Raw genomic sequence first — 12,642 nt, forward strand, 5'->3', positions numbered from 1 at the left:
ATACAAATTTCCAAGACAAAATGTAAATCTACATGCTTATATTTAGATGTGTACATGTATATAGTAACCCCAAATAAAGCATTTGCAAGCAATGTTAACATCCTGGTGACATGTTTCCAAAGACTTAATTGCTCCCCCCCCCCCCCCCCCCGCCCTCCAGACAGGGTTTCTCTGTGTAGCCTTGGCTGTCCTAGACTCGCTCTGTAGACCATGCTGGCCTCGCACTCACAGCGATCCGCCTGCCTCTGCCTCTCGAGTGCTGGCATTAAAGGCGTGCACCACCCCGCCCAGCTATCAAAGACTTAACTGCTTTAAAGATCCATGTTATAAAGTCACTTAAGTAAAAGGCAAAAACGAAGAATTAACATGATCTTTGCAGTGTCAGTATTACTCCAAAAAAACTTCCTATGCCCTTTAGAATAAAACCATGCATTTGTTCATTCTAGAATGACATGTAACAGGACAGTGCTGTCACTATAAAGGACTCACAAACCACACTGTGTATCCCGTGAGGTCCATACCCACTGAACATAAGCAGCGGCAATGGTCCCTGGTGCCTGTCTGTGTGGCCCTGACTGTCCTGGACACGCCTTGTAGACCAGGCTGGCCTCGAACTCACAGCGATCCACCTGCCTCTGCCTCCCCAGTGCTGGGATTAAAGTTGTGTACCACCACTGCACATCTTTTTCAAGCTCTCTTAACTGTATCACAGATAGTCACCTGCTGTAGTGTGATTTAGGGAAAGAAAAAAAAAAGTGGAATTGACACAGACATGTTAATAGGTTAACAAGGTTTCCCTAAACAAAACTTTATCCTCCACATAGAATCCAAGTCTGCCAACCGCCTGTGGCAGGTAATGGGTCTCAGCAACACCGTCATTAGCACACATGGAAAGCTGAAACTCTGGAACATGTATTACCCTCAGCTGCAGAGTTTATCAAAGATGTATTCTAAAATCCATGGGTTTGCAGGACATGATGGCACAGCCTTTAATCCCAGCCTTCTATTAACTTCTCCTCTGCTGAGGCTAAAGTGGAGAGTCTCCAGCATACTAGGCTGGGTATGCTATTGTGGAGATATAACCCCAGCCCCTCACAGGTCCCTATCACTGAGCCACAACCCCAACTCCTCACTGGGGAGTCTAGGAAGGGGCTCCCCACTGAGCCATGTCCCTTCCCCCTCACTGGGGGAGTCTAGGGAGGTGCTCTCCCACTGAGCCACGCCCCCAGGCTGACAGTGTGGCATCTAGGAAAATCCTCTGCCCCTGAGCAGAGCCTTGAAGGCAGATCCTGAACTAGTGCAGCACTAATGCAAGAAAGGCCATGTCCTGAGAAACGGCCTTTCCCCTCAAGGAAATACACCTTGTTACATAGATGGCTTATATATGCACTTGTGTACACACACACATCTATAATAGGGTCTTAGGACCTCTTCTGGGATGCAGATATCCATGCAATTACAGCATTCATAAACATAAAATAAATATATAAACATTCTTTTGTTAAGAGTCCCAGCACAACACACTAGGCTCTGCCACTGTCTCTAGACACTAAATAGAGGTGAGGCTGGGATTTAACAAAGACACATTGGGCAGCCTGAGCTCAAGGGTGGAAACCCACCCTCTGGGTATCAACATACTAGTTTTAAAGTTTTCAGTGTGTGTGTGTGTGTGTGTGTGTGTGTGTGTGTGTGTACTTAAGTGTTTATATGATTCATCAGTTTAGCAAGGTGTATTTGCTTCAGGGGAAAAGCAGTTTCTCAGGAGATGGCCTTTCTTTCTTTAGTTCTTTGCTTGTTTGAGATCTACTTTCAAGGCTCTGCTGTTCCTCAAAGTCACAGTGACTTCAGCCTCAGGACAAGGACTGGCGATTTGCTGGTCCCATTTGGAGGGCTGTGTAGTGAGACCCTGTTTCAGGAAGCCTAACACTTGTCAGGTGATGGTGGTGGAAGCCTTTAATGCCAGCACTCAGGAGGAAGAGTCAGGGGGACCTCTGTGAGGCTGAGGCCAGCCTGGTCTACAGAGCCAATTCTAGGACATCTAGAATTACACAGAGAGACCGTCTGCTTTAAAAATAAAAAAGCCCAAACAAACAAACAAAACCTGTTGTTTTGGGTAACATGTGTGTAGAGCCTGCAGCTCTGTAAGAAAACCCTGATTTGGATCCCAGCATCCACATGGTGGCTCACGGTGGTTTGTAAATTCAATCCCAGGGTATCCCGTGCCCTCTGTGGGCACCAGAACACAGGAAACACAGAGACTCAGACACACATAGAAAGTAGCAGCTGGTGGAGCTGCCAGAGACTGAGGTGAATCATCATGGGCTTCAGTTTTCCCAAGAAAAAAGTTCTCTTGGGCCCCTGTGGCTGTGCCCACTAGATTGCCTCCCCACCTCAGCAACTGCTGCCCTGTGTCCACAGGCTGTGGGGGAAGCGTTCTGAATTCCACCATCATGTCTGTCTTTGGGATATTAGTTGCCATTGCCAGAATCTGTACCAAAGGGTCCTCCCATGGCTGTGTTCAAGGCTGCAGAGGCAGTCCCTGCATCTTCCTGTGCCTGTGGCTGAGTTCCTGGGAGACAGGACTGTGGGAAACCAGATTTCAGATTCTTGAAACATATATTATCTGGGCACCTGTCCATCTACTTGATATGTGGATAAATTTCTCTCTCTCTCTCTCAGTCTCTGTGTGTGTATGTATGTATATATGCTTATGATTTTTTTAAAAATAGAGTCTCATGTGTGGCTGTCTGTCCTGGAACTCTGTATGTGGACCAATTCTGCTTGGAATACACGGACGTTTCTCTGCATCTGCCTCTCAAGTGCTGGCATTAGAAGTGAGTTCGAGGCCAGCCTGGTCTACAAAGTGAGTCCAGGACAGCCAGCGCTACACAGAGAGACCCTGTCTCAAAAAAACCAAAACCAAACAAACAAACAAAACAGGAAGTGAGCCCTGTGGGGCCTGGCTGTCAGGGTTACTTTAGAAACAGGGGAGCACGCAGCAGGCTGGCTTCAAACATTCAGTGTTGGTGACGCTGGCCTCAAACTGGTTCTTCTACCTCCACATGCAAGATGTTGGGATTCCAGGCTGACACCACTGTGCCTCGTTTGTAACTTTGTTTTCACTCCTGTTGGGGCTCAGGTGAGCTGTATTTTAGTGGCTCCCACTTTCACTGTATGAAGTGACACCTGGAGTCCTAGGTATTGTTTTCACGTTGAAAAACAGAATTTTTTGGCTAAGAGGGTTTTTTTTGGGGGGGGGGAGTTCACCATGTCATGAACTGCCTAAATTCATTTTTTTTTCTTTCCTTTTCTTTTTTTCTTACTTTCCCCCCATGAGTCATGGTCTCTGTATGTAGCTGTGGCTGTCCTGGAACTCACTTTGTAGATACCTTCTCTTTATTATGTTTTAACTGAAAAAAAAAACTTCGATAGAATGTGTGTGTGTGTGTGTGTGTGTGTGTGTGTGTGTGTGTGTGTGTGTAGAGCTGTGAGTGTCAGTCTTTGGCTTCTACCTGTTTGAGAAACGGTGTCTGGTTTGCTGCTGTGTACATCAGGATAGCCAGCCTGAGAGTTGTCAGTTCTTTGGCCTCCACCTCTCATGTCTAGAAGTGCTTGGGCCACACATGGATCCACACACTGTATCCGTGTGTATATAGGTTCTGAGGACCCTCCCACATTGTGACACTCCCCAGTTCCCTCTTACTATTTTATTTAACAAAATTAATTGTATTTGGACATTTTAATGTGTGTGTGTGTGGGGGGGGAGTTAGATTTCAAGTGTTCCTGGAGACCAGAAGAGTGTAAGGGGTCCCTGAGTCAGAAGTCTTGGGTGCTGGGAACTACACAGGACTCGTTTCCAAGAGCAGAACACGATCTATACTGGGGCCCTTGGAGCTAAATGTTGTGAACAGGTTCCTGTGGGAGCTGGGGACAGAACTGAGGTCATCTGTAAGAGCAGCCAGGGCTCTTAGCCACAGAGCCATCTCTACAGTCCCATGAGATATTCAATGTACCCTTAAAAATATATTTAGCCAGGTGGTGGTGGCACAAGCCTTTAATCCCAGCATTTGGGAGGCAGAAGCAGGCAAACCTCTGAGGTTGAGGCCAGATTGGTCTACAAAGTGAGTCCAGGACACAGAGAAACAACAACAACAACAAAAAGACATGTGTCACCACCCTTTGTCTCCTCTCTCTCTCTCACATTCTCCTGAAAGACCCTCCCCACGGAGTGTCCTTCGTCAGGGAGACCCTCCCCAAGAACCAGCGAAACCAAAGTCCGGTTGCAAACGCAAGAGGCTTTATTGATTACACGGGTACCCGGGCGACACAGTCTATCGGATGACTGGCGCCCCGAGTGAAGGGGAGGAGACCCTTTTATAGGGTGAGAAGCAGGAAGCGGGGGTTATAGAAGCGAGAAGCATAGTTACAGGGTCTTGATTGGCTAACTTAATGCGGTTAGATTTAGCTCTGGTTAGGGCTTTGGAATCAGGAAATGGTTAGGCTAGCCTATTCACTAACCATACATCCTGTTTTTCCAATAACTTGACCCCAGGGCAGTTTTCCCAGAACCGCTTGTGCAGACCTTGTGAAATGGTGGGTGACCACGAACCTTGTGACATCTGCGAGCCTTGTGACATGGTGGTATTTTTCCAGTCTGACTGAGTCTTTCAGGTGACCTCCCTTAACCATTGTACAAGCCTTACAAAATAGAATCATTTACAAAATAGCAAGCCTTGACTAAACAACATTTAGAAATGGGGTCTTTCATTCCCCTCTTTTTCTATGAACTAGAATGGCATCTTTCATTCTATTTCAGTTTCCATTTCCTGCTTCAGGCGATGGTATTGCTGGGTGAGGACCATCGCCTGGATTATGGATAACCTATCTTTCATGAATTGGACTAATCTGTTGAGGATGCAGGGTCCAAATAGGAGAATCAAGAGTATAATAATGATTGGTCCCAGCAGGGAGGAGATTAGGGTGGTAAACCAGGGGGACCCATTAAACCATCTCTCGTACCATGACTGGCCTGACTCAAAGAGACGCTGTCTCTGCTTTAGTCTCTCTCTTAATTTGCTCATACTATCTCTGACTAGCCCAGTATGATCTGCATAGAAACAACATTCCTCTTTCAGAGCTGCACAGAGTCCACCTTCTTGAAGGAACAGAATGTCCAGTCCTCTCCTGTTCTGGAGGACCACCTCAGAGAGTGAGGTTAATGATTTTTCTAGGGCCGATATAGATTCTTCTAATGCCACAAGATCGGTGTGCATGGCCTGCTGGAGCTGTCTGAACTGGTATGTTTCAGCTAGGGCGGTGGCTCTGTTCCTATTCCTGCAGCTATTCCTCCCACGGTGAGACCGCCTAACAACAAGGCTAGGGTGAGGGAGACAGGTTCTCTGGGATGTCTGGTCATTCCTTCATAATGAGAGTATACATAACTAGGGTGATGGTAGGTAACCCTGGGCCAGACTTCGACCAGAACACAGAAGTCACTGGTTTGGTTAAGCACTGTGGCTGACACACAGGGGGTTAGTCCCGAGTTGCAGGCCCATTGAGTCCCAGTAGGCCCGGTGAGCCAATATTTGCCGGGATAGATCGTGAGGGTTTTGTTGCATAGGGCCTGATGGGAGTGGGGCACTTTTCCTAAGCAGAGCCCTTTTCCAGTAACTTCGGGTAGGGTTAACTTGTGTCTGCTGTTCTGAGAGCAGCTTGAGGGGGCCGAGGTGTAATTGGAGTAATTTCCTGTTACCGCAATTCCCTCGTAATAAGGTGGGGCTGAGCTCAAACACAGCCAGCATTCTTGGGTTCTACGAGGGTCAGAAAAGTTTAGGGTTAAAAAGGCCCCTTCTAAGACCTGCAGGAGGTGATCCCCTGTCCCTGGGTAGGGGATGGACATAGGAGAGGAGTCAGGTACAGGAGAGGAATCAGGTACTAAATATGACCTTGATGGTGTGGGTTGGGGTAGTACCTGTGGTTTTGGCTGGGCCTGACGCGGCTCAGTGAGGACGGGATTCGGGCCTATAGCCAGAGTGGAAGCTGTAGTTAGGGATAATTTGATTATAAAAGTCAATCCAGGTTCTTTTCCCGGGGCATATAATCGCAGTCCCCACTTGTTTCCCTGGAGCCAGTGACGATTTTGTCTTCCTTTGTCTGTAAACTTAATGACCAAAGGGTTGCAATAGCTATTCCAGCAAGGTTGAGGGCAGTTAGGGTCATTGGTGTGATTTTTCTTTACTACAATTAAGTCCCAGCTAGAGGAAGGGTTCCAGGAGGCCTCGCCTGTAGTTTCGCATCCCCATGAAGCACAATAGAAATTAGTAATCCCTCCACATCCAAGGCCAAGACATGGATTGGTTTCCCTTGTGGCCCGGTTACATGGGCCTTCCCATCCTCAAAGTAAATTTGCGCTTTTAACTTAGTCAGAAGGTCTCTGCCCAGAAGAGGATAGGGGCAGTCAGGGACATGTAGAAAAGAATGCAAGACCTTACCGGTCGCAAGCTGGATCTTTCTTTCAGTGGTCCATCGGTATGTCTTTGTGCCGGTTGCGCCTTGCACCCAGGCAGTTTTGTTGGTCAAATGCCCCGGTGTAGATGTAAGGACCGAGTGCTGTGCCCCCGTGTCAACCAAAAAGGTCACTGGTTGCCCCCCCCACATTAAGGGTTAACCTGGGCTCAGGGGGAGGCTCCTGGCCCTGACGGCCCTAATCTTCCAAGTTCAAGAGTGTGGTAGAGGTCCGGGGTCTTCTGGTTCCCTTTGGCCATCTGGGGCAGTCTCGGACCCAATGGCCTTTTTCCTTACAATAGGCGCATTGGTCTTTATCCACCCGTGGCCCCCTCCGCTCTCCAGGTTCCTGTCTACCCTGTGTCTGTCCTGTTACAACGGTGGCCAGCAATCTGCTCATTTCCCTGTTCCTTTTTCTGTCCCGAATATTTTCTCTTTCCTCTGCCTCTTTTCTCAGTTTTTCTTCCCTTTCCTCATTCTCTCTCCTGATCCGATCCTCTCTTTCTTCTGGAGTCTCTCTCTTATTATACACTTTCTCAGCTTCCTTCAGCAAATCCTGTACTGTGCTCTCTTTCAATTCTTCTAATCTCTCTAGCTTCCGCCTTATATCTGGGGCTGACTGCCAAACAAACGACATGGCCAGAGTGGTAGCCTGGAGGGGGTCCTCAGGGTCATATGGTGTATAGACCCTATAAGCTTCCTTCAGTCTTTCTAAGAAGGCAGAAGGGGTTTCATCAGATTTTTGTGTAACCATCTTGACCTGTGCCAAATTCGTGGGCCGCCTAGCAGCCTTTTGGAGACCCGCTATAAGCAACTGGCGATAGAGGCGTAGGTGATTCTTACCCTCCTGCATATTGAAGTCCCATTCAGGGCGTTTTAAGGGAAAAGCGCTATTAATCTCGTTGAGCAGCTGGGTTGGCCGCCCGTTCTCTCCTGGGACATTTTTCCGTGCCTCTTGAATGACTCGCTGGTATTCCTCGGTGGTCAGGAGAGTCTGCAGGAGTTGCTGGCAGTCGTCCCAGGTAGGCTGGTGAGTCACTAAAATAGACTCGATCAAGGAAGTAAGTCTAGTGGGATCCTTAGAAAAAGGAGGGTTATTATTTTTCCAGTTGTAGAGGTCTGAGGCAGAGAAAGGCCAATATTGAATTTGTCCTCCATTGCCTGCTCGCAAGGGAAAAGCCTGGGAGGTGGCGTCCGGGGTTTGTTCCCGGCGGTTCCGCAAGCGGCCCGCCACAGGGGAGGAAGCGGCTGCTTGGGATTGGGGAGGTGCCTCCGGAGCGGCGAGAGGTGCAGCACCCGCCGGGGGCTGAGGGCCCTGGTAAGGTGGAGGGAGTGGTTCCTCGGACAGGAGGTCTAGGAGGGTCCTGTCCTCGGGGGGAAGGACCTTGGGAGGGGGTCTGAGGATCGCGGGGTATAGTCCCGTCTGGGGAGTGGGTGTGGGAGTCAAAGGGGGTGGTAAGGCCGGTGGAGCCGACGGAGGTGGCGAGGAAAGGAAAGGCTTAACCCAAGGGGGTGGGTCGCGGACCAGAGTCTCCCAAGTAATGATGTATGGGACTTGGTCAGGGTGGCCATGAGGGCCTGGGTCCATCACCTTTGCCTTAACCTGTAAAATGAGAGTCAGGTTAAAAGAGCCCTCCGGTGGCCAGGTAACATTGAAGGTTGGCCATTCGGAGGCACAGAACGTTTGCCATCGGTCCTTACGGACCTCCACAGATTGGTTGAGTGCAATGGTCCAGACTTCCCTGAAATGTTTAAGGGTTAAGGTCAGCGGGGTGGTAACTGTCTGGCCCATGTCTGCAGAGAAAGGGAGTGTACACAGAGTGACAAGAAAGATTAACAACAAACCAAAAGAGATAGATTGCGCTGCGCGGTGCCGGCACCAAAATGAAAGTAAACCAATTGGAGACTGCGTTGGGGTTCCGGTTTCCCCGTCTCCCAGACGAGGAGCGTATCCGTTGACCAGGGGCAAAGCCCCAACCAAGCCGAGTCGGATCGTCCTCTCAGATGGGTCCTAAGGACCCCGGATACCCCCGTGGGACGTCTCCCAGGGGTGTGGAGGAGAAGTCCGAGTTCGTCAACTCCTTCTAGCCTCCACCAGATACTAATGACCCAATTGAGTCTCAGAGTAGCACAGAGATGGAGGACAACCAGGAGACAAACAAGACACACAATACCCACAATGCCAGCAGCAGAGAACTTACCTCCCGATTTTGGGTCGGTGGTCCCTGGGCGGGGGTCTCGATCCCGGACGAGCCCCCAAATGAAAGACCCTCCTCACGGAGTGTCCTTCGTCAGGGAGACCCTCCCCAAGAACCAGCGAAACCAAAGTCCGGTTGCAAACGCAAGAGGCTTTATTGATTACACGGGTACCCGGTTGACACAGTCTATCGGATGACTGGCGCCCCGAGTGAAGGGGAGGAGACCCTTTTATAGGGTGAGAAGCAGGAAGCGGGGGTTACAGAAGCGAGAAGCATAGTTACAGGGTCTTGATTGGCTAACTTAATGCGGTTAGATTTAGCTCTGGTTAGGGCTTTGGAATCAGGAAATGGTTAGGCTAGCCTATTCACTAACCATACATCCTGTTTTTCCAATAACTTGACCCCAGGGCAGTTTTCCCAGAACCGCTTGTGCAGACCTTGTGAAATGGTGGGTGACCACGAACCTTGTGACATCTGCGAGCCTTGTGACATGGTGGTATTTTTCCAGTCTGACTGAGTCTTTCAGGTGACCTCCCTTAACCATTGTACAAGCCTTACAAAATAGAATCATTTACAAAATAGCAAGCCTTGACTAAACAACATTTAGAAATGGGGTCTTTCACTCCCTCCCACTCTTCTTTCTTTCCTTTGTTCCTTCTTTCTCCTTTTTGATGTGGGTGAGACAGAGTCTCTCTCTCTTTCTCCTTTTTTAGTTTTTTTAGTTTTTTTTTTCCCGAGACAGGGTTTCTCTGTGTAATCTGTCCTGAACTCGGTTTGTAGACCAGGCTGGCCTTGAACTCCCATAAATCCACCTGCCTCTGCTGGGATTAAAGGTGGGCACCACCACATGCATGCCTGGTGCCTGGGTGGGACACAAGCTCCTAAAGCAGTGAGCTCTACTTCCAGAATTACTGAAATTTAGATAAAACCCCAATTCAGCCTAGAATTAGAACTGGCTGCCTTTTATCCCAGCCCTAAGGAGGTAGAGGCAGATGGATCTCTTTGAGATAAAGGCTAGCAAGGTCTGCAAAGTGACTTCAAGACCAGCCAAGATACAGAAAAACTCTGTCTGGAAAAAAAAAACAAAACAAAACATAAAAACAAGCTCTGTGAGTTTGAAACCAGCCTGCTCTACCAAGCAAGTCCAGAACAGTGAAGGCTACATGGAGAAACCTTGTCTTGACAAACAAAACAAAACAACAATAACAAAACAAACAAAAACCAATTGCAATAAAACCCACCAAGCCAAAACTGGTTCTGTATTGTTTGCAATGGAATAGATTTATCCTCCTGGATTAGGGTAGGGTGGGGAGTGGCCTGAGGATGGAGACACTATAAATGGCCAAGTCCTGCAAGGAGGAGCTCACGGTCTCTGAGGATCCGGAGCATACGACCCATCCAGGAGCAAACCCCAGGGAGGGACACACGGATGCCCCGTGAGTAAAGGGCAGAGCCAGGCTTGGGGTGCAGACGGCTGTGGCTGTGACAAAGATGGGAGGTGTCCAACTTCTCCTGGGGCCCCAAGCTAGGTCCCATGGGGGCCACAGATTTCTTTCTCCCTACCCTGCATAACTTCTGGTAGTGTGCTGTCACACGCTGCTTCTTTTTCCTACTGAGTCTAGAGCCCATGGTGTGGCCTGTGTAAGGAGGAGTCCGCGGCTGAGCCGTGCTCCAGCCCTCTGCTCCATATTATAATTAATACCAGTATGTGTCTGTGAGAGTGGGATATGGAGTCTTCCCGGAGACCAGAAGAGGGTGAGGGGTCCCCGAGGCAGAAGTCGTGGGTCCTGAGAACCACACGGGACTCGTTTCCAAGAGCAGAACACGATCTATACTGGGGCCCTTGGAGCTAAACGTTGTGAACAGGTTCCTGTGGGAGCGGGGGACAGCACTGAGGTCATCTGTAAGAGCAGCAGGGCTCTTAGCCACAGAGCCATGTCTACAGTCCCATGAGATATTCAATGTACCCTTAAAAATATATTTAGCCAGGTGGTAGTGACACACGCCTTTAATCCCAGCACTTGGGAGACAGAAGCAGGCAAATCTCTTGAGTTTGAGGCCAGATTGGTCTACAGAGAAACCCTGTCTCTGAACAACCAAAAGAGAAAAAAAACAAAACCAAACCAAAACAACGACAACAACAAAAAACCATCTGTCACCATCACTTGTCTCCTCTTTTAGTCTCTCTCTCATCCCCCCTCTTTTCTTCTTTTTCTCTTTTTTGATGTGGGTGAGACAGAATCTCTCGGTCTCTGTCTCTGTCTCTGTCTCTGTCTCTGTCTTTCTGTCTTTGTCTCTGCCTCTCTGTCTCTGTCTCTGTTTCTCTCTCTCTCCCTCCTCTGTGTTTTTTGAGACAGCGTTTCTCTTTGTAATCTATCCTGGCCTCGCTTTGTAGACCAGGCTGAGTTTGAACTGACATAAATCCGCCTGCCTCTGCCTCCAAGTGCTGGGATTAAAGGTGTGCCCCGCCACGCCCGGCTCGGGACAGAGTCTCTATGTAGCCCTGAGTGTCCTGGAACATCCTCTGTAGACCAGTCTGGCCTACACACACAAATATACATATGTACATACGTATGTACACAGAAGCCTGCTTCTGCTTCCTGAGTGCTGGCATTAACCATGCGTGTCACACCGCCCTGCCAACTGACTAGAGGACTGTGTGAAACCAGATTTCAGATTCTGGAAATATATATTATCTGGGCACCTGTCCAGATACGTGGATATGTGGATAAATACATATGTGCCTGCTTGTGTGTACATATGTATGTACGTATGTATATTTGTGTGTGTGTTTTTTAAAATAGAGTCTCAGTTGGGCGTGGTGGCGCACGCCTTTAATCCCAGCACTCAGGAGGCAGAGGCAGGTGGATCACTGTGAATTCAAGTCCAGCCTGGTCTACAAAGGGAGTCCAGGACAGCCAGGGCTACACAGAGAAACTCTGTCTCGAAAAACCAAAAAATAAAAATAAAATAAAATAAATAAAATAGAGTCTCATGTGTGGCTGTCTGTCCTGGAACTCTGTATGTAGACCAATCCTGCTTGGAATACACAGAGATTCCTCTGCATCTGCCTCTCAAGTGCTGGCGTTAGAAGTGAGCCCTGCAGGGCCTGGCTGTCAGGGTTACTTTAGAAACAGGGGAGCATGCAGCAGGCTGGCTTCAAACATTCAGTGTTGGTGACCCAGGCCTCAAACTGGTTCTGCTACCTCCACCTGGACGATATTTGGATTACAGGCCCACACCACTATGCCTTTTTTTTTTTTTTTTTTTTTGGTAATTTTGTTTTAACTCTTCTTGGGGCTCAGGTGAGTTGTACTTTAGAGGCTCCTGATTTCACTGTATGAAGTAACACCTGGAGTCCTAGGTATTGACTTCACCTTGAAAAACAGATTTTTTTTTTTGGCCTTAGAGTGGTTTTTCTGGGTTCACTGTGTTATGAACCTCTTAAATTCATTTTTTTACTTTCTTTCCTTTTTTTCTCTTTCTTTTTCCCCCTGAGGCATGGTCTCTGTTTGTAGCTTTGGCTGTCCTGGAACTCAATTTCCTGAGATTAAAGTAGTGTGCTATCATAACAGTCAGCATTTTTTATTTTTTAAATTTATTTAAAAATTTTTAAATGTTCACAACTTAAAAAAAAAAAAAGATTTCCTTTATTAAGTATACAGTGCTCTGCCTGCATGTACACATGCTGCCAGAAGAGGGCACCAGATCACTTTATTGATGGTTGTGAGCCACCTTGTAGTTGCTGGGAACTGAACCCAGGACCTCTGGAAGGGCAGCCAATGATCTTAACCTCTGAGCCATCTTTCCAGACCTAAACTCAGCATTTTAAATTTTTCTTTAATAATCCAACCCAACAAAAAGGAACTCATGTTTTGAGGAAATAGCATTTAAGGATAGAATGCTGCCTACTGTATTATTTATAAATAAACACCCTTTG

Source organism: Acomys minous, assembly GCF_964271855.1.
Source record: "Acomys minous genome assembly, chromosome: 20".
Taxonomy (NCBI): domain Eukaryota; kingdom Metazoa; phylum Chordata; class Mammalia; order Rodentia; family Muridae; genus Acomys; species Acomys minous.